We start from the raw sequence: 18,273 nt of genomic DNA, 5'->3' as shown, positions 1-18,273 counted from the left end.
GGGAGAGACAGCAAGAGATCTAGGGACCATGAGAGCGGTGGGGAAGACTCAACCTTGAAATATTATTATGTTTTTTTAGATAGAGTCTCACTCTGTTGCCCTGGCTAGAGTGCCGTGGAGTCAGCCTAGCTCACAGCAACCTCAAACTCCTGGACTCAAGCAATCCTTCTGCCTCAGCCTCCTGAGTAGCTGGGACTACAGACATGTGCCACCATGCCCGGCTAATTTTTTCTATATATTTTTAGTTGGCCAATTAATTTCTTTCTATTTTTAGTAGAGACGGAGTCTCGCTCTTGCTCAGGCTGGTCTCAAACTCCTGACCTTGAGCCATCCTCCCTCAACCCTGCAATATTAACAGTGGTTTTCGTAGGGTGGTGATAAGGTTTTTCTCTTTCTTGTGTTCGTACTTTCCAAAAATTTTATAATGCTCACATATTAGAAACATTTTATTAAAATTATTAACAGGTAAATACTTTGAAACCTTTGTCTTACTGTGGTGACTTGGCAAATAAAATGTCACCGTATTTATAGAATCTCTTTCATCAGCTGCAGCCAGCTTATTTATGTGTCCTCCTTTCCTCCCAGGGCTGTAATTTTTATTTCAACTTGAAGAGCCAGGCAGGTTGTAGAGGAGAAAGAAAAACTCACAGAGCTCCCAGCAATCTGCTGATTTTCTCCAAGCAAGCAAATCTCTTTGGGGAGGTGCGGAACGATTGTACTGAATGGAGAGGTGATCTAAGGTCAGTGCATTAAATAGATGTGTTGCTTTTCCCAGAGTTGGCTGAAAAGATCAAGTGACTTCCTCTACCGAGAAGTTACAATTCGATGATTAACAGAATTTCCTCACAGGCTTCAATTCGTATTCTCCCAAGTGCTGGCCTGTCTCCTGTCTCCAGGGAGGAGCAGCGGAAATCCCAGCCCCAGGGAGGAATGGCAGAGTTGCAATGCACCAGGTGAGACCAGGTACTAAGGGGAAGCGTGGGAGGGGTGGGGGTGGGGGTGGAAATAGGAGAGGGCGGGGAGGGGCGTCCAAAAAAGGGAGAAACCACAGCCTCTGTCCTGGAGAGGTTTCTAATCTACCTGATGCTTTTTTTTACCATTTGAAAAAAATTTTCTTCCTTCCACCTCCCCCGCACCCTTTCACCAGTGCTTGCAGGATCCTATGGCTATAAATACATAATCCCAGGAAATACATATCTGAAATCGTATAGAAGAAGGTGTATAATTCTTCTCATCAGACATAAGTTAGAACATGTGTTTCTCACTTTGCCTTAATTTCCAGGCTTTTCTGAATTAAACTCATTGCTTAACCTCGGTAAACTATCTGACCCCAAATGCCTTTGCATACCCACCCTGGTCCTGGTGTATATGTTTTATTTACCTGGTTCTTCTTCATGTGGCCTTGTGTTGTCATCTGCCTCACAAACTACTGCAATTCACCTTAAATGCCCCTTTGAGCTAAAGCGTGGTATAAATTCACCCATTCTTCATTTACTCAAGGGCTGGGTAAGGGCTAAGCTGCTGTAACAAAAAGCGTAGGCCCTTTCTTTCTTCAATGTGCTCCCAACGTGAGTGGCCTCGGCTGGTGGCTGAACAAGGGTCTGTGTGCCCTGTGAAGTCCTTTGCGGAGCCAGGTTCCCAAGCAGTGTCATCCTGTCGTCCAATAGGGTGATGTCACTGCGTGGTCCAGTGTGGTCTGAGAGCATGTGTGACTTTCAGCTTGTGGGAAGGTGAGAGGGAGGAAATCCAAGGCAAGCTGCTCATCTTCTTTTTTAATTAATGAACTTTATTTTTTAGTACAGCTTTAGGCCTACATTGACAGGTCAGTATTACCCAAAGTTCATAGTTTATATTTGGGTTCGCTCTTGTTATACATTCTATAGGTTTTGACAAACGTATGATGACATGTACCCACCGTTGTAGTACTGTACAGAATAGCTTCACTGTCCCCCAAATCCTCTGTGCTCTGCCTATTCATCTGTCCCTTCCCGCTAACCCTGGCAACCACCGATCTCTTACTGTCTCCACAGTTTTGCCTTGTCCCAAATGTCATATGATTTTCATGCAGTAGGCATCCCTTTGAGATGAGCTTCTTTCACTTAGTAATGTGCGTTGAAGCTTCCTCTATGTCTTTTTATGGCTTGATAGCTCATTTCTCTTTAGCACTAAACATTTCATTGTTGGATATACCACAGTTTATTTATCCAATCGTTTACAAAAGGACATCTCTGTTGCTTCTAGGTTTTGGCAATTATGAATCAAACTGCTATAAACATCTATGTGCAGGGTTTTTGTGTAGACGTAAGTATTCAATTCATTTAGGTAAATAACCAAGGAGCATGATTGCTGGATCATATGGTATGAGTATGTGTAGTTTTGTAAGAAACTGGCAAACTATCTTCCAAAGTGGCTGTACCATTTTGCCTCCCCATTAGCAAAAATGAGAGTTCTTGTTGCTCCAAGTTCTTGTTGTAGTGGTGTTTCCTCTTTTATTTCTGATATTAGTAATTTGTATCTTCTCACTTTATTGTTCTTAGTTAACCTGGCTAGAGCCTTATTGATTTTTATCGATCTTTTCAAAGGATCATCTTTCAGTTTTGTTGATATTCTATATTGATTTCCTGTTTCCTATTTCATTGATTTCTGCCCTAATTTTTATTATGCTTTTCTTCTGTTTACTTTGAATTTACTTTGGTCTTCTTTTTCTAGTTTCTTAAGGTGGAAGCTTAGATTATTAATTTTAGATCTTTCTTCTTTTTAACATATGGAGTCAATGCTATAAATTTCCCCCTAAACACTACTTTTACAGCTTCCCACACATTTTGATACATTGTATTTTCATTTTCAGTTAGTTAAACATATTTTTTAAAATTTCTCTTGAGATTTTATCCTTGACCCAAATGCAGTCTAGAAGTGTGTTGTTTGGTATTCAAGTATCTGGGGATTTTCCAGCTATCTTTTTCTTATTGATTTCTAGTTTAATTTTATTGTGATCTGAGTCAGGCATTGTAGGATTTCTATTTCCTAAATTTGTTGAGGTGTGTTTTATGGCCCAGAATGTGGTCTGTCTTGGTAAATGTTCCATGCAAGCTTGAGAAGAATGTGTATTTTGCTGTTGTTGGATGAAGTACATGAAGGATGTCAATTATATCTAGTTGATCGATGGTGCTAGTCACTTTGTCTTTACTGATTTTCGTCCTGCTGAATCTGTCCATTTCTAATAGGGGGAGGTTGAAGTCTCCAACTATAATATTTCTCCTTCTAGTTCCACCAGTTTTTGCCTCATGCATTTTGATACTTTTTTGTTAGGCACATACACATTAAGGATTATTGTGTTATTGAAGTACCGACCACTTTATCATTATGTAATGCTTTCTTTATCCCTGATAACTTTCCTTGCTCTGAAGTCTGCTCCTTCTAGAATTAACATAGTTACTCCTACTTTCTTTTATTAGTGTAAAAGAGCTATATTTTTCTCCATGTCTTTGCTTTTTCATCTATGTGTGTCTTTGTAGTTAGAGTGGGTTTCTTTTAGACAATATATAGTTAGGTCTTATTTTTGTGATCCACTCTGATAATATCTATCTTTTTATTGGTGTATTAAATCTCTGTCTTTTAATTGGTATAACATTAATGGTCCCATTGATGTCTAAGGTGGTTTTCGATATAGTCAAATTAATATCTACCATGTTTGTTACCATTTTATTTTTTAAAATTTTGTATTGAGCTAAAATATACATATGTAATTTATGATATTTACCATTTTTAAGTTGTTACTATTTTCTATCTGTTTCTCTTTTTCTTTGTTCTTAATTTTGTTTTCCCATATTTTCTGCCTTTTGTGGTTTTGAGTATTTTATGATTCCATTTTCTTTCCTTAATGTATCATTTATATATACATACATTATTTTTTTTACATTTTTTTAGTGGTTGTCCCAGGTTTTGTAACATACATTTACAACTAATCCATGTCTACTTTCAAATAATATTATATCACTTCATGGGTAGTACAGGTACTTTATAATAACAAAGTATTTTTAATTCCTTTCTCTCATTGTCATTCCTTTCACTTACACATAAGCATACATAATTGAATACATTTTTGCTTGTTGTTTGTTTTTTAACAAATTATCTCTTAGGTCAATTAAGGATAAGAAAAATAAAAGTTTTTATTTTGCCTTCATTTATTCATTCTCTGATGCTCTTCCTTTCTTTATGTAGATCTGAGTTTCTGACTGTATCATTTTCCTTCCCTCTGAAGAACTAACTTCTTTTAACATTTTTTTTCAAGGCAAGTCTCCTGACCAGTTCCCTCAATTGTTGTTTGTTTTAGAAAGTCTTTGTTTCTTCTTTAGTTTTTGAAAAGTGTGGGGACTCCCCTGTGACTGAGTCCTCCTGGGTCTTTGTCTCTCAGGCTTGTCCACACTGAGCCTCCAGCGGTTTGCCATTTCCCGTTTAGGTTTTCCTACCCCAGCAATGGTTCCTGCAGAGGTTTCTGCTTATGGGTCTGCTTTGGTAAGTTGCGATTCTGTGTATTCACGTCTCTCCAATTTGGGGGCAGCTTTTCTGATGTTGCTCTTTCAGCTTGTTCAGCTCTTTATTTGTTGATAGGGTGGAGGGTGATTGAAGCTTCTTACACCCCGACTGAACAGCTGCTTACCTTTCAAATTAGAGATGGATTTGAAGTTGTGCTCATCGCTTCTGCGCACACCCCATAGGGTGTGTAGGAGTGGAGGGTGGGTGGGTGGGAATGGCCTCACCTCAAAGGTGACATGTGAGCACAGGCTTGATGGAGGTGAGGTAGAAATCCATGGCTATACTTGAAAGAAGAAGGTTCCAGGCACAGGAGTCCAGCACGGCTGAGTCCAGAGACCCTGAGCTCTGGGAGGGGGCATGCCACCATAACTGAGCAGCAGCAAGGGGACCGTATGGAGCAGAACAAACAGGCAGGGCTGGGGGTGAGGAGTTATAGGAAATGAGGTGAAACTGTGAACTGAACTGTGCAGGTAATGATCCACATCTCATCTGCTCATTGTAGGAGTCATGACTGATGGCCTGTTTCTCATATATTTACTTATTCGTTAAATATGTTTCTTGAGTTTCTAGTGTCTGGCAGGCCCTAGTCTATACAGGGGAGATATCTAATGATAATGGGTAAAATAAAGACTTGCTATGAATCAATAAATAGATACACAGCTCCACCCACACAGAGCCTAGAGTCTCTCAGATGATAAAGATCATCTTTTAATAGATAAAGTTTCATCCAGAGATATATAAATCCTGTGTAGAATCTTGGAAATGCAAAATCCTCCCTTTTAAGTTCTTTCCCTCCCAAGTTCCTTTAGGGTAGGAATTATCTTATTGTTTATTGCTGTATTATTTCAACTAAACTTTTATTTCAAATAAAATGTAATTTACTAATAAGAATAGCAATAAAATAAAAATAGCTACCATTTATTTAGTGTGTGTGTGTGCTGTGCCAAGCACAAGTGAGCTAGGTTATTTATTTATCATATCTTATTTCATTATCATAACAATCACCTAAGGAAGGACGTATTTTCCTCAAGTTACAGATTAGAAAAGTGGGATTTAGAAAAGACAAAATAATTTTTTTTACTTATTTTTTTATTTTTTATTTTTTAAGACAGAGTCTCGCTTTGTTGCCCAGGCTAGAGTGAGTGCCGTGGTGTCAGCCTAGCTCACAGCAACCTCAAACTCCTGGGCTCAAGCGATACTTCTGCCTCAGCCTCCCGAGTAGCTGGGACTACAGGCAAGTGCCACCATACCCAGCTAATTTTTTCTATATATATTAGTTGGCCAATTAATTTCTTTCTATTTCTTTCTTTCTATTTCTTTCTAATTTCTTTCTATTTTCTAGTAGAGACGGTGTCTCGCTCTTGCTCAGGCTGGTTTCGAACTCCTGACCTCGAGCAATCCACCTGCCTCAGCCTCCCAGAGTGCTAGGATTACAGGCGTGAGCCACCGCGCCCGGCCTGGACAAAGTAATTTGAGCAAGGTCCCACAGTTAATAAGTGGTAGACCTGGAATTAGAAACCAAATTTGCCTGACTCCAAGAATAGGTGGCTTTTAAAGGTCGCTTATCAAAGGAAGAGTCTCATCTGGGTGATCTCTGCTCAGTCCACTGCGCATTTGTGAAGTAGCTCCTCTACGCCAGTCCTGTCTGGGCTCTGGGAATAAAAAGAGAATGATATGATGCTTAAAGAAAATATGCAAGTTAACAGACATTAGCTACACTAAGGTAAATGCTCTGATGGAAACGTGAGCACAGAGAAGGGTTACATGCTGGGAACTCAAGGAGGTCAAATCCGAACTGAGTCTTGGAGTTACTCAGGTGCAGAAATGGGGGAAAAGAGAGTCAAAACAACATGAGAAAGGGATTGGGATTGCATGAAGGGTGTCTCACTGGATGCCCTCTCCCGCTCCTGCGGCTCATTCCCAAATGGCGGGAGCCCCCCTATCCACGCTGGCCCTTTCTTTACCTCTCCTCCAGGGGTGCGGAGGGCAGGGTGATTCTGATTAGTAAATGCCAGAAAGGTACTGGGAGGGTGCCTGATTCGGCTCTCTTCTCTTCCTGATAGGAGCAAGCTGTTGACAGGGAACACATGCTTATCTCATTCCCGGGTTCGCAGTGAGGAAGCACCCTTTCTGCAGAGAGAAGTCATGTTCTGCTCTGCAGTGTTGACTTCATCAGTAATAAAGGGGGCATACTGCTCTCTCACGTGAGGTCTCCTTGTCTTGTTACTCAATTGCTTCAAAACCCCAACAGGGAAGAGAGGTGCTGTGTAGTGGACCTCCTAGAACCCCAACACAAAGGGAATATAAGGTGGGGAGGGCAGGAGATGTGGCCTGCAGGGTTTGGAACAGCCCGGTCAAGGAAGACCCATATGGGATCCCTCTGAATGGGATTTTAAGCTTGGGGGTAACCCACTCAGAATTGGATTCTAGATTATTTCTTTAGCAACAGTGTAGAGCACAGGTATTGGGGTGGGGCATGGGGCAGACATAAGAGGAAAGGCAAGGAGACCAAGATAAAAGTGACTGCAGTAGTGTGCATCAGGGAGGTTGAGGCTCAAGCTATTGCAAGGAGGAAGCACAGAGGGCAGCTTGATCAAGTCTGTGGTTAGGAGACCACATAAAGAAGGTTTGACGATTGACTAGTTGCGGTGGTGTGCGTTAGAGAGAATAATCTGGGATGAGTCTCAGTTTTCTGACTTTGGTAACTAAGTGGATTATAATGCGAGTTGCAGAGAGAGGAAACAAAGGAAAAGGACCCAACAGGGATATGCATAGCAATGATGCATTTAGTTTGGCTGTGTTGATTTCCATGTGTGGATCTCCAGAGTAGGTGTCTGGCAGACTGCAGTTGGGTAGGAGTCTAAAGCGCAGCAGCAATGTCAGTCTTGGAAATTTAGGTTTGACAGCCATCAGCATTGGGAGGTCAGCATTAAAATTGTGACTGTGTCGGACAGTGTAGGAAAGTAAATCAGTGGACCAGAAGGAAACCCTTGGGGGAATGCAAACATTTAAGAAGTTGGCAGAGGGGAAAGACCCTGTGAAACTGGACAAAAGGCAATGATCAGAGATATGGAATAAGAAGCATGAGAGATGTCAAGGAAGCAGAGAATTTAGAAAAATACTGGTTAAAGATGTGTCAATGAGGCCAGGCATGGTGGCTTGTGCCTGTAATCCTAGGACCTTGGGAGGAGTTCGAGATCAGCCTGAGCAAGAGTGAGACCCAGTCTCTAAAAAAAAATAGAAAAAGATTAGCTGGGCATGGTGGGGTGCACCTGTAGTCCCAGCTACTCAAGAGGCCGAGGCAGGAGGATCACTTGAGCCCAGGAGTTGGAGGTTGCAGTGGGCTGTGATTGCACCACAGCATTGAAGCCTGGGAGCCAGAGCAAGTCTCTGTATCCAAAAAAAAATGTTTTTAAAGTGTCAAATTGAAGTCCTAGTTACAGTGTGACTGGGAGTGTCCATTGGCTTTGAAAATTCGGAAGTGATGCTTTTGAAAGCAGTTTGAGTTGAGTGGCAGGGTCAGAGGCCAGGTGGCCGTGGGTTTACAAGTGAGGAAGTAAAGACTACAAGTACAGGTGCTATTTTCAAGATGCTTGGCTGCAAAGTAAAGGAGAGGTCAAGAGAGACTTGCTCCTCGGTATGTGAGTCTTGATATATTTATAGGCTGAGGGCAATGAGCTAATAGAAAGCATGAGAGCGCATTTATAAAAGAAAGGAGATTATGGATGGAGCAAGTCTCAAAGGGGAAAGGAGATAATGAACGAAGGCTGGTATGGGGGCCGGCAGGAGGGTGTGTGTGAGAGAGAGGGAGAGAGAGTGAGATGGGGCGGTTTCTTGAATAGGAGAAGAGGTGCCCTATTCCCTGAGACCCTGAAGAAGAGGGAAGTGTGTTTACAAATGAGACAGGAGTTGCTTGGTTGTTGATGTTCTTTTTTTTGACGGAGCTAGGAGGAAAGGGAGGGAGTAGAACAAGTTCACGCCGGTGACCTCAGTTTTCTTGATGAAATAGGAGGCTGGGCCCCTTCTGGGGCTAGGGAAGAGTGAAGGTGTGACATGAGCACCAGGCAGGATGAGAGAGGAGATGCCAGCTGAAAAAACAGTGATCGGTGCTTGAGCTGGCCTGATTAGAGAAGCAGAAAACGGGCGGGAGGATCCTGCAGGCTGGGGGAAAGTGGAAGGGCCAGGAACTCGAGGTTTTATGAAATGATCCTAACAGTGGCCTCCCTGCTTTGCCCTCCCCAGGGGACAGCCTGTTCCCTGCACCCTGATCCTGCAGCACTGTGTCAAAGTCAGATCACGTCTCTCCTCTGCTCAGCAACCTGCAATGGGTCCTGTCTCATTCCCTGTGGAAGCCAAAATCCTGTGAAATCCTTTCAGTGGTCTGTATGGTCTGGGCTCTCTCACCTCTGCCTCCACCCTGTGCTCAGCTACAGCCGCACCCTCCCCCTTTCTTTTTCTGTTTCTTGTTCTGTTTATATATATATATATATATATATATATATATTGGTTTTATGGGATTTGGGTTTTTTTTGAGACAGGGTCTTGCTCTGTCACCCTGGGTAGAGTGCAGTGGCATCATCATAGCTCACAGCAACCTCAAGCTCCTGGGCTCAAACAATCCTCTGGCCTCAACCTCCCAAGTAGGTGAGACTACAGGCGCATGCCACCACTCCCAGCTAATTTTTTAAATTTTTTGTCAAAATGGGGGTCTCACTCTTGCTCAGACTGGTCTTGAACTCCTGGCCTCAAGCGATCCTCCTGCCTTGGCCTCTCAGAGTGCTAGAGTTACAGGCGTGAGCCATCCTCACCCTTTCTTAAGGATCCAGGCCCACGCCCACCTAGGGAGCTTGTACTGAGTTCCCTCGCCTGGAATTCTCTTCCACCAGGTGTCGTTATGGCTCACCCTCTTCTGCCCTCAGCCCTTTTACTCAGGTGTTTCCTTCATGGTGAGGCTTCTCTGATGGTCCTGTCAAACGCTACAGCTTCCTACCCTGCCAGTGAATTTTCCTGCCCATGTCCCTGCTTGTTTTCCACACAGCACTTGATGCTGACTAGACTCCTATGTGTCTTACTTGCCAGTGTGTTTTCTGCCTGCCCCAGCAGGGCAGAGATTTCGATCTGTTTTGCTCATTTCTGTATCCCTCGTACCCAGAGCAGTGTCTGGCACAGAGTAAGAACTCAATGCATATTTGTGGAATGAATTCTGATTCGCGGCTGGCCTCTTCCCTCCTGGTTAAAAATGCACGGTTCCCAAATCATTTCATAGGCATTCATTTTGCTTAATGAGAGTACATATTTTTTAAAAGCAGAGACCTGGTTTCACTTCATGCCTGTTGATTGATGCAAAGTGATGGCTTTCACAGCTCAACTGCACCTGTCCTTTGTCCTGTCACTTTATACTTGATCAACTCGACCTTCCCAGACTGTGTTTCCTTTTTCCCTTGCCCCATAGGCCCTGTTTCCTTGTCTCAGGGAAACCTCATTATTCCTGGAGAAATTCTTCCTGCTGATTTAATCTTTGCATTTTAATCAGATGAAAGGAGTTGGGGGTGGAAGTAGGGAATGTACTCAGACCATCACACATCATTTTATGGAAGAAAAAGCCTGACATTTTCATTGGCAAATAAATCCTGGAGCTCTGTTACTGGGAAGAACTCAAGAGGTCAGCACATCCATCTTCACACCTCTGGGCAGTTGTGCATTGAAAACCCAGCCCCCAAACACAACCGTCTGCTGTTTCTCTGACTGTTCTCTATGGAAGCTATCTTCCCGGGCTCCTTTGAGGCACCATTTGAGTATCTTGGTAGAAAATATGAAATTATTATTAAAGCACTTGCAGTGTAGGAGGGTTATGGAATTGTAGCATAAATACACAACCTGGAAGTCGTAGGCAGGAGACTGGGCTCTGAGGCCAGACCAACCCGGGTTTGAATTTTGAATTGACGACTGGCTAACTGGGTGACTTTGTGCAAATTAATTTCTGAGAAAAAGAAATGATAAAAAAAAAAAAAAAGAAGAAGAAGAAGAAAAACTCCTAAGGACTTTATATGCATGTTTATATACACATATATAATATATATAAATAATTAATGTATATACTCAATAAATGTTTCTCCTCTTCTTCGTTTCTTCTGTTCCTCCCCCTACCCCACCCACATGCATGAGTCATCTAAGTCTTCATTACAGAATTTTCAAATCCCAGAGAATCTCTCAGCTTGATGATATCCCACACTTTTACGACAACTATCCCCAAACCATTCCTACCTGAAGATAAGCAAAGTCAACTTAGGGGATAGACACTTAGGCTGTGGAGATTGGAGTTGAATCTCAGCTCCAAAATGTATCAGGTGTATGAATTTGGACACTTGAGTTCTTGGAGTCTTTATTTCTTCCCTTTCAAATGGGTATAAAAAATCTGCTACCCTGTGGGGTTCTTGCAGTGATTAAATGGGACTTAGTATGTGCTTACTACATGATAACAATGATAATAATACTAGCTAATATTTAATATGTATTGCCCATTTAATATATACCAGGCATTAAGAAGTGCCTTATGTATATTAACTCATTAGCAGTAAATGATGGAGGAAGTTATTGCTTTCATTATCATTACTATTAGCATGCTTTAAAGACCCATGAAGGACGGTGACAAAGAGTTCGCTCCTCTCAAAAGATCTATTCATTTGTTGCTAAAGTCAGTGAGGTGCGTCTAAGTCGATGTGAGTGGGGATGGAGGGCTCGGAGAGGAATAAACGGAAGGAGCAGTCTGCAGCAGGAGCAGGCCCGCTGCCCCTGAGCACCGAGGCTGTTCTTCCTGGGTCAGTGCTGGGCACCGCAGCTCCTTTCTGGGGTCAGAAGCAGCAGGCTGCCCCTCACCACCACGGTGGGACTACTGATTAGAACAGGGCAGGGTGCCAGGGAAAGGGCATGGAACTTTCCAGGCAGTGTTGTTCAGTTTCTACAGTTTGTGAGTCTCTCTCTCTCTCCAGAAGTGTAGGTGGGAGGGAGGAGTGGGTATGTGATTTTAATCTGCAAAAAAAGCCAGAGCAATACATAGTGTGATGCACACTGTCTGGGGGATGGACACGCTTGAAGCTCTGACTCCAGGGGGGAGGGGAGATAAGCACAATGTATGTAACGTTAATGTTTGTACCCCCATAATATGCTGAAATAAAAAATAATAATAAAAACAATTCCCAGCAAAGAACAAGAAGACGGACAGAAGAATTAAATGGAAATTTTAGATCCCAAATGTACAGTAATAAAATTATAATAAAAAACTCTCAGGAAAAAAAAAACAAAAGCCAGAGCAGGTCAAACTGACCTAGCCCAATAAGAAGCTTGATATGAGCTGAACAATGAAGTTGACAGTGTTATCAAAGTGCTCCAAAAACATTTTCATTTAGCCTGTGGACACTTTTTAAAAAATTGTCAAGAACTTAGAATTACTGCTTTCCAAAACACTAAAGACAATGGAGCAAGGGAAAATGTCAGCGACTATGACTGTATTACAATTCATCATAAAAGAGAAACCCTGCTACACATTAAAGGGGCCTCCAGATGGCTCCTAACACAAAGGGATCTGAGATGTAGCCGTTTTCTTTACTAAAAGATGGCAATGGACCATTTAAAAAGAAAAGAGCAATTCCGGTTACCAATTCAGGTTGCCAAACCTGAAATGACCTTCCCAAATGGATACACTCTATTGAAACTCCCAATTTGCTTTCATAACACATCAATTTCTAAATTGTTAAATATGCATGTAGGGGCTTTCTGAGAGCGTATTTTTGAATGGGCTCCTGCCATACCCTGGGAGGCAGAAATAGGAGAAACAGGATCTTGTTTCCCAGGAAAGGCTCGCCCACTCCCAAGTTCTCATTGCTCTGATCCTCCTTCATCCGCTCAGCTCGCAGAGCTTCCCAGCCTCAATCTCTCCCACCAGTAGTTTCCTTTTAATGCAGCAATTTCTCTCTCCCCCTGCCCTTGGTTGTCATCTTCTAATCTTCTAAATTACCCCTTGAGAAGAGAGGCCTTGACTGACCACACTGTCTAAAGCAGGTCTCCCCACCGCTATTCTGCTTGTGGGGCGCAGTTTGTTTCGTGGTCCGTGTCAGTTTACTTGATTTGTTTGTTTCTCAGCAATGGGTTCTCCTTACTAGACTCTAAGCTCTACGAAGGCAGAGCCCAGGCTTGTCTCATTTCTCACGACAGTCTCAGCGTCCGGCTCAGTGGCTGTCACCTAGTAGTGGCTTAAGCATTGGTGAAACAAGAGGAGTGAAAGTTTGATATTTCCTTTTAATTTATGGCACACTTGCGGGAAATACAAATGCCTAGAGCACTCAACCTTTCTTAGCTATGTCTACATCTAAGTAGGACATTCACGCACCTTACTTCACTAAATACGGGTGGCATTTGGCCTCGGGTTATTCAAGATTCAGAACAAGATTGTCAAAATGTATTAACTCAAGTAAATACAGTTTGATTTAAGGCTCATCTCCATTTGGGTAGTTAGGGACAGCGTTCTTCTTACTGTTTAAAAGAGAAATAAAAGTGCCTTTCACCTTGGACCCTTAATATCTACAAAAGCCATGTCTTATACAGCACAGGGGTAAAAAATCCTGGCCCACTTCCTTATAAAACTGTAAAAGGTGAAGATCAAATCTCAGATTCTCTCTAACAGCTAGATTGAGAACCCACTGTCTGCCAGGCACTATGGTAGTGCTACAATAATAGTTGGCATTATGTTCTCAGTTTATTAATGATGAAGATGAGGTCCATGGTAGTTAAATATCTTTCCCAAATCTTCAAACTTAGCAAGCGGCAACAGGCAGGATCAAAGCCAAGTTTGTCTATTGAATGCCCAAACTCACGTACTTAAACCTCGTTACAATAAACAGCCCCCTGGTGAATAGCGCTGTCTGAGGCTACACCATACAGAGCCAGGAATGGGCATGTAGGAAAGAAGGAAAGAAAAGAGAGGGCTCCCCAGGAATCTTTATCTTTCCTTGGAATACATCATCAAACACACACAGAACATCCCTAACATGCACCATACAAGGACAAGCCTGACATTTCTGAATAATTAAATACATGAAGGTCAAGAAGAATGAAGCATCTAGGCTTTCACAAGAGAATGAGGGAGGGAGGAAGGACATGCACGAGTGTGGCTTCCCCGGTGGTCCCTCCTGGCCCCTTCAACAATATCCAGTAATCAGCTGTGCAGCCTTGGGGTCTTGGTCTGCAATAGGGCCAGGCAGGCTGAGGGGGTTGGCCAAGGTAACAAAGGCCATGGGACAGCCAATATTGGCCTGTGAGATTCAAGGCACCCACAATTCCTGAGGAACCAGGGTGGTGACCTCCGGGAAAAGAGTAGATCTGTGTTTCCTCCCTGCTGTTGTGAACAACTTGCTCCAATGTGACAAAGGGACAGGGAACTGATGTCACTAGTCCCTGGCACATCCCCTGGAATAGAACTCATGTGAGTAGGGTTCCAGGACTGCCGTACCAAATCTGAAGTCCTGTCCTTTATTTAGAATTACCACAAAAAAAGAAAAACAAGGCAAAGAGATACAAGGAAGGAAACTTGGAGGTGATGGATATGTCCATTACCTGATGGTTTCACAGGTATATGCCTATGTCCAAACTCATCACACTGGACATATGTGCAGCTTTTTGTATATCAGTGATACCCTAACAAAGCAGTTTAAAATAAACAAACAAACAAAATCGAATACTATTTAAAAAAAAAAGAATGGAGTGGGGGAGCTTCTGTACACTTATACACTTGTGAATTTCAAGTTAACATTCAACTTTGCTGTAGAGGACAATTAATTTTATGGAAATTTTGCAGGGAATGTCCCCAAGGAGCTCAGAGCTGAAGGAGCGCTATAGTGATTATTTGGAGGGTTTTCTGTAGAATCCTGGGTGGTACATTCCCATTTTTCAGCCTATGTACCTGCATTGGAAAGAGAGAAAATTGTAGGTTGAGTTATAACAAGGAGAACATTGGTTCCTGCTGTGGAGGAGCCCTCCTAATGCTTTATAGGTCCTTTTCTAGAAGATAAGTGCTTCCTCCTGTCAAAAACAATACCATAAAAAAGGTAGCTTCAGCGAGAGGATTAACTCTTTATGGTTTGGAACATTGGATTCTGCATGATGATGTTAGGATAAGAAAACAAAAGGCTTCCCTGTGCCCTCCCCCATCCCCCTGGGGTGGTATGAATATGAGTATGATTTATTTATTCTGACTAATTTCGTCAAACGCCATTGACTCTATGTGTGTATATTCTTACTGGAGCATGCTGTGATATTTAGTATGCACTTAAAGTGGATATCAAAGAAAGCATTTGCTTATTGCCAGCACTTAATATGAGTGTCTAATTAAGTTCAGGTTATTGTGTTAATTATCATCCAGATCTATAAACTTTATTAGGCTATCTGGTTCTAATATAATCCTACTGCCATTAGTGGTTATGTATTCATTCAACTGCTCAGATAAAAATCATTAAATCTGGATATGTGAGGTGAATTGTTTTAATTCACCTAACCATTAGATTTGGTCATAAATGTTTATCAGAGTAAGATGTACAGTTTTTGTTTGAATTCATATCTTCGGTGCACGCACCACCAATTGTTATAGGTTGTAGGCACAATTTTCACAATGAATGTCTTACTTTCATACCCTCTTTTGGCCATGAATTACTTTTGCTTACATTTTTTGTTTGTTTGTTTGTTTGTTTTTGGGGGGGTTGGGTTTTTTTGAGACAGAGTCTCCCTCTGTCACCCAGGCTACAGTGCGGTGGCATCATCACAGCTCACTGAAGCCTCAAACTCCTGGGCTCAACTGAGCCTCTTGCCTCAGCCTCCAGAGTAGCTAGGACTACAGGTGCGTGTCTACACCCAGCTAATTTTTCTATTTTTTTCTGTAGAAACCAGATCTCACTCTTGCTCAGGCCAGTCTCAAACTCCTGGCCACAAGCGATCCTCCCACCTCAGCCTCCCAAAGTGCTAGGATGACAGGTGTGAGCCACCGCACCTGGCCTAAATTTGTTTTTTAAAATACAACATTTTAAGAATTATCTATCCCTCTCTCAAATTCATAAATAACTTTTTAAAAACTTCCTCTTTGACAAGGATTTTAGACTTTCGCAATGACTACGTAGGAAAAAGTGCCCCCGGTACCTTTTACGCTCAGAGAGAAAATGAGAGTCAGCAGACAGGAACGCTCTCAAACCATTGCCATGAACCCACTAATGTTCTGGGGTCCACACCATTCTTTCCTCCTTGCCTCCCCTGACAGCAGGATCCCATCCCTTCTCCCATTCAAAGCTCACGCTTGCGCTTGGCTTGTGCTCTGAATCCAAGCCACCCCCGGCCTCCGAGAACCTCCATCTGGACGTCCTCCAGCCTCTCGCACTCATTTGTCACAGCCTTCAGTACTTTTAATAAATATCCTCTGAATTTCCCATTTTTATAAAACACCCCCTTCTTTGGCCCAATCCTCTGTTATGCAGTGCCAGTTCTCTCTGCCCACATTTGGAGCTGGGCTTCTGCAGGAGCCGTCTCTGCCGCCCCCCCCCCACCCAGCAGCCATTGCATTCACTCTGCAGTCTGGCCTCTGCGCCACCACTCGCTCTTCTGAAGCTGGTTTTACCCAGCTCACTCACGGCCTCCCGGTGTTAAATGCATTAGATGCTCCTCAGGCCTTAGTTTGCTCAGCTTCTTGGCGGCATGTGTCACCACTAGCAGTTTCCTCTTTTTGGAAGCAGTCCCTTACCTTGGTTCCTGCAAAGCCACATTCCCCTACTCAGCCTGGTTTCTCTGACTGCGTCTGTTTCTTTATTGATTCCTTTACTGCTGCTCGACTCTTACATATTCCTTAGGATTCTGTCCTTGGCCCTTTTCTCACTGGACACACACTCTCTGGGCCATACCCCTCATGGCTTTTGTTCACATCTATACGCTGCTGACTCCCAAATCTATATCTACCTGCCAGCCACCCATGCACACAGCAGTCAGCGTGATAGTTCTCATACACAAATCTCATTCAATCACCTCACTGAAGGCCCTATTCGGTGTCTCTCATTGTTCTTAGGACAAAGCCAAACCTCTTTGCAGGACCATCAAAGCCCTCCAGGCCAGGCCTTGCCTTGTTCTCCAGCCTCCACCTCTCTCCACCCTTCTTCCAGAATTCTACATTCCAGCTATGCCGAACCTCCTTCAGTGTCTTGAGTGGTCCGTGTTGCTTTCAGTCTTAACCTTCCTCCAACCAGTTCTTGCTACTCGGAACACTTTTCTACTGGCCCTCCTGCTTGTCACCTCCAGACCTCTGGCTAAGGACTGCATCCCTTTGGGAGACTTTTCCCCTGGCTGTGGTAGGTCCTCCGGACTTGTGATCTTGCAGGACCACTGTGCATTTCCTATCAAAGTTTTCACTATACTTTATTGATATTCCTGTGTAACTGTTGACTGCTTTATCCTATCTTCCTAGCTGAATGCCTGATATACACTAGCTCATCAAAATTATTTGTTGAATGAACAAATTTACCTGAATGATAATGATGTCATCTGAACATTCATGTTTGAGAATTTTCTTGCCCCTATGGGAAGGTGGTCCTTGAGTATTCTCCCCTTTGCTAATTAACTGCTGCTTCCAAACCAACATGCTCATTTATAACAATTAGGCCCTTTTATATGATTGTGGAGGAAAAGGCTGTAACACCCAAAGACAGCTGTGTTGCTCTCCTGCTGTAAGGCACTGGATGTGAATTTAATTGAAAAGGTGTTCAACATCTGATTCAAACAACGCCTGGCTATTTTTTTTTCAGACCTGCTGAGTAGTTTGCACATATACTCTGAAACCTGCTTTAAGTAGATATTATGATTAACAGATGATCATGGAAACATTTTCCTTTAAACATCTAAAAATGTTTATTATACCCCTAAATGTAGCATCATTATCTCTTAGAGCTAGGTTTTACCAAAGGAGAGAGAGAAAACAAAAACCAAACTGTGATTTCTAATGGAAAAACAGAATTAGATTGCAGACTAACTTCAGAGAAAAATTTTCAGGAGCATACTAGTTTCACATAACTGGGAAAAATTTTTTTCATATATTGCCTTCTGGGTAAGATACAAATAATGATGTGTCTTCCCAAGGCCTATAGAGGTGTTGCATCGTTCCAAATCTTGCCCTACTGATTTCTAATCCTGCTGTTTATTATAAAGATATTTCCCTGGTATTTTTCTCCCCCCTGTGTCAGGACCTCAAATATTGGGAAAAAATCTTAACCTATGACAAAAAGAATGTTATATGAGACATTTATGAAACTATCAGAATGTAAGAGAACTATTCTGATGCCCTGCAGCACCAAAAGTGGTATTTTGTCCCACAGGAAAGAGATGTGTGTACATGCACATATTGGATTGTATTTGGAGTTTATTATTTTGTGGCTTTGCTGTTGTTGAGCCTAAAATAAATGGCCAGGAATGAAACAGCAGAGCTTTAAACCCAGTGAAAAGGAACAGAGCAGGGAGGATGCATCACCAGCAGACTGGTTTAGGAGCAAGATTTTCTAAAGACAAGGGAGGGAGTAGATGACCTTTCGGGATCCCTCAGCCTGAAGATATTATGATTCCATGCACGTCCTCTGTCTAGACATAAAATGTGGATGCTTCTGCTTTTATGGCTACTGCATGGGACAAAGTAAAACTGCTCCACCTACAGTCCGATCCTAG

The sequence above is a fragment of the Microcebus murinus genome, chromosome 4 (assembly GCF_040939455.1).
Source record: "Microcebus murinus isolate Inina chromosome 4, M.murinus_Inina_mat1.0, whole genome shotgun sequence".
NCBI lineage: Eukaryota > Metazoa > Chordata > Mammalia > Primates > Cheirogaleidae > Microcebus > Microcebus murinus.
The sequence above is the reverse complement of the archived record's forward strand: the minus strand, read 5'-3'. Positions refer to the sequence as shown.